At 42.4% G+C, this 4,619-nt stretch overlaps 1 long non-coding RNA gene across 1 annotated transcript; it reads right to left on the bottom strand.

Moving 5' to 3' along the window:
* Window positions 1-273: 273 nt before the first annotated feature.
* Window positions 274-2,880, bottom strand: LOC115391883 (uncharacterized). The gene is made up of 5 exons (XR_003931791.1): window positions 2,760-2,880; window positions 2,222-2,372; window positions 1,917-2,074; window positions 1,746-1,841; window positions 274-622 (listed from the first exon to the last, which is right to left on the bottom strand). It is a non-coding gene; the product is annotated as an uncharacterized LOC115391883 (long non-coding RNA).
* Between the last annotated feature and the right edge of the window lie 1,739 nt (window positions 2,881-4,619).

Raw genomic sequence — 4,619 nt, 5'->3', positions numbered from 1 at the left:
AGAAGAAGAAGGATTCAAGGAACCATACCTCAAATCTGCGGTGTGGTAGGACATTGAATTACACAAACATTAAAGGGCCCCAACGAAGTTCAAAGAACTTGAGCTCACAGAGAGAAAAAAAAGAAGAGACAATAGAGATAAAACACATTCAAAGGATCCATTTCATTTTTTTTTTTTTTGCGCGCAGTTTATTGTTTTTCATATATTGTTACTGAGTTGTTGTTCTTGATGTTTGACAATATATTTTTATAATCAATTTTGTTGTGTGCGTGATCAATGTTGAAGTGTCACCCTGGGCTCCATGAGCGGTTACCTGGAATTCTGATCCTTGGCCCATTCCTGAGTTGAATACTCCCATTCCTGTGACCTCGCCGAGTGAAGGAGGGCTTACAATAAACTCAAAGAAGGCACTTGGTTTCGCAGAACAGCTCAGATGTAGAGCATAGATCAATCCAAATAAAACCAACACAGAATCTGGCCAAAATCTCTGAGATATCACAACCTGATCCTCAAGGATGACGGATATGCAGCATGTTTCGAAAGGAGCACCTGCAGGCACCTCATCTCCGTCCTCTATTGCTGCCAACGCCACTGCTTCCTCCTGAAAGGCCCCCAACTCATCCTGAAAAGAGAAGTGACAGTGTTTGAAGCAAGTGTTCAAACTGTAAGGCCACTTAGGTTTAATTAGTATACATAACTGTTAAGTCATTGTATTCTTTTACATGACAATGAAAACATCAAAAATGTGAAGCACTCTGGACTGGTTCAGCAGCAAATCACATTTTAGAAAAAACACAATCAGTTCAAAGTGCACTAAAACTACAGTACTGTCACTGCTTTACCTCGGGCCTCAGAACAGAACATCACTACTGAATGCTTCACGTCCACATGGGTGTGCATTGCGGGTTGGTCCGCGTGACGTAAAAATTGTCATGAATTTCAGTCGAACCGATCCGCGGACGTCCGCGCAGCAGCCAGATTTTGAGACGGCGTTGCGCGCAGGTCGTGGCGGTGTGCGCCTGCGCCAGAGCAGCACAGCAAACCAAACATGACGGCAAAAGTGAAAGTAGACGGAGCTGCAGCCTGATGGCTCCACTTAAAGACACCCAGAGAGTGAAAGACTGGTGGAAAGAGAGAGAGACTCTGTCTGGAGGAGGAGGAGGTCTGCAGACAGAAGTGAAAGTAACTCATCGCTCCGGCGCCGCCCCGCGATTCAGAAACAGAAACAAAGGCTAAATAAACTTTAATACTTAATGATAATGTACTGACAGTGTATGTGCTTCATTTACTCTAAATAATCCGTAATAAAGGAGCAGATAAACAGTCTGTAGAGGCGGAAAAGCTTCTCGAGGCTGCGTGGATCAGTGCACCTGCATGGAATGCGCACAGCTGAGCCCAGAATGTAGTCTGGGAGAAAAGGCGTCCGCATCGGTGGAGCGCAGAGGCAGAAACGCGTACACGTGAAGCATGGACCAGCCTCAAATTACAGCAAACGGCTAAAAACAGCAATTGTATCTCACAGAACTATGAAGGCATTACTGGTCAAACTGATCTGAGTGTGTGCAACAGAGGAACATACTCGGAGTCGTATACTTGTAAACTTTTTTTCCTCTCCACAAATAAAACACATTTTTTAATACAGGTGTGCTGAAGCAGGGAGACAAAGCGGTCCTCTAGGATCTGAGTGAGACCTCTGCCTTAGGGGGTTTGTCCTGTGGGTACGGGAACTGGAGAACCAAAAATACCTTGCAAGTCTTGAAGATGTCTGAAGAATCCTGCTCCAACTACAGTGGAAGGCCAGCCAGGACTGCCATTCTTGCTGCAGAGACGTTGTCCTGGTCCTGTCAGGACGCATGAAGGCTGTTCAGGTCCACTGTTCAAATGAACACCAATAGCATCCAATAAAATATCTGTACCCGTCCTTCATATGCCCTCAGGAGTTCTTCCATCTTCTCAAAGAAATGTCCAGTCTTCTTTTTGTAGAGCTTCAGTAGATGATGTGTACATTTATCAAGTTCAGCAAAGAGGGAAGAAGGTAAATTTCGGTTGGTGATCCTGTGGATTCACTGCAGAGCTGCAGGGAAAACAAAAGCACAGCACAAGACTTTATTCAGACAAATAGATATTTAACACCATTAAGGTTCTGTTCAAGCATGATCTCAATAAATTTGGCAGCAAGTGAGTTCACATTTGAACATGGCCTCTCCAAACTGTTCCTCACCTGGGCTTCACAAAGCAGAGCAGGCCGCTGGCCTTTGAGTTCACCAACAGGAGGAGCTGAACGCACTTGGTCCATTTGGAAGCGTCATCGTTACACTGGAATACTGGCCAGAAAGAGTCTGTAGTGCCTCAAGGACTGTATTTTCACTGCACTGAAAAAAAAAACACACACAGTTCACATTCCAACATGATTCGTGTCTGTTAACACAATTGCCAGCCGACTGAACTTTCTGGTGGTAGTAACCTACATTTTTAACCACTGAGCACAGAGCAGCGTGGCTGATAGCGTGAACTCCGGTAGATGTTAGCTACCCAGCTAACGTGTTAGCTGCTCAGTTATTAAGATAATGACAAGAAAACGAAATACGTTCTCACAGTCAACTTACTAAAGTCAAGAAAGCGTTTTGAGATTAACTCTGAACCCTGAAAGTGTGATAAGGAGTGTTTAGACCCTTAATTAGCAAGTTCTAGCCTTACAGCACGTGCTGTAAACTCGTTCAGACAGGGTGAAATATAATAAAATAAAAGAACAGTATTACCTGTAAAAATCTTCAAATTCCTGTCTGTCCAGGGTCAGACATTCTCAACAACATCCAGGCAGCGATGCAGGCGGCTCCCGGTACTTCCTCCAACAGCGATGTCTGCTGCAGGCTCAAACTGGCCAACCAGGAGTCAGAGCGGTGCCCGTGGTGCGTTCAGGGTGTTGAAATTACTTAAAACAATGTGTTAAACCGATTTAGAAATGAGTTGATGTTACTTGACTTTTATTGTTGAAACAACAAAAATATTAGGTTATTTGATCAAAAAAATGAAGTTCCCAAAACAAAGCAGTAAGTCATGAGAACCTAGACTTTTAAGTTGGAGAAACTAAGTTGTGAGTTGAAACTACATGAAATAATTTGCTGATATTAATCAATATTTTAAGGCAGCGAGGTTACAAATTTTTTTAAGTTGGGTTCACTTTTTCTAAAGCATATATCAGCTACTTAAACAATACCCAGGATATGAATCTGACACAAATCAAGACAATGTGGAATGCCATCTTAAACTATTTTTTTGAAAACAAGAAGCTACCAAACAGACATTTAAATTAAAGTCAAACCTATTCATTTCTGAAACATTTTATTTCAAAAATATTAACTATAACAGTTCTTTCAAAACATCTTTTGAAAACAATACAACAGTCTGTGTGTTTCTCACTGTGTCAGAGTGTTGTGATATTTGTGATGGATCTTTGTGTGTGCGTTTATATGTATACATATTTGCAAACTGGCACCATAAGCAGCAAGAACAATTGGCTGCCATTTCAAACACATGAATAAAAAAAAAGCGATGATCTTTATATTCCTTGTAACTCCTTGCAAATGTGCCGAAACAGGTCTGGCTTAACGAATGCAGGAATAGATGACATTACAGTATTTCTATGTGTCTGTGTCTTTTCATGTGTAAACAGGATAGTTAAAACAGTTCACAAATATGAAATCCTTGAAAATATACCAGGAACAGGTACTGAACAACTGCTGAAAAGAAATGGCATGACAGCTGCCTTGCTGCGAAGAACTCTGTGCTGAAACAATTTGTTGCGCAGTCCGTAAACCCGAGCAGAGCAGGTGCTTCCCCCAATGTCCATGATGACCTTCTGAATGACCTCGAAGGTATACTTCAGGTCCTTTGGAAAATCAATGTTGAGGTAGTAGAGTAGTCCCATCAGTACAGCAAAGCCGTTTGGTACATATTGCAACTCACGCAAAACAATGTTCTCCTCCAGGATTATGGCAACATCCACAATGTTCTTTAATTGGGCTCTCATCTCCACATTTTGCTCTGTGATGATCAGTTGGCCAACATTATGCAGGAATAGATATAGCATTACTATTTTTTTTTGCAGAACATTCTCTTTCTTTGTGTAAACAGGATAGCTAAAACACTTCACAAATGTGACATCCTTGAAAAAATACCAGAAACAGGTAGGTACTGTATGAACTACTGCTGAACAGAAATGACATGACGGCTGCTTTGCTGCGAAGAATATGTCTACACTGTGCGCTGAAGCAGTTTGTTGCGCAGTCCGTGAACCCGAGCAGAGCAGGTGCTTCCCCCAATGTCCATGATGACCTTCTGAATGACCTCGAAGGTATACTTCAGGTCCTTTGGATAATCAATGTTGAGGCAGTAGAGTAGTCCCATCAGCACAGCAAAGCCGTTCGGTACGTCTCGCAACTCACGCAAAACGATGTGCTCCTCCAGGATTATGGCAACATCCACAATGTTCTTTAATTGGGCTCTCATCTCCACATTTTGCTCCGTGATGATCAGTAGGCCAACATTCACTCCTTTTATCACTGCTGGTACCTCCACAGCGTCAGTGGTCTGAAATATAGAAGAACATACAATGTGCA

The sequence above is a fragment of the Salarias fasciatus genome, chromosome 7 (assembly GCF_902148845.1).
Source record: "Salarias fasciatus chromosome 7, fSalaFa1.1, whole genome shotgun sequence".
Classification (NCBI taxonomy): Eukaryota; Metazoa; Chordata; class Actinopteri; order Blenniiformes; family Blenniidae; genus Salarias; species Salarias fasciatus.
Note: the sequence above shows the minus strand (reverse complement) of the source record. Positions and strands in the feature narration are given on the sequence as shown.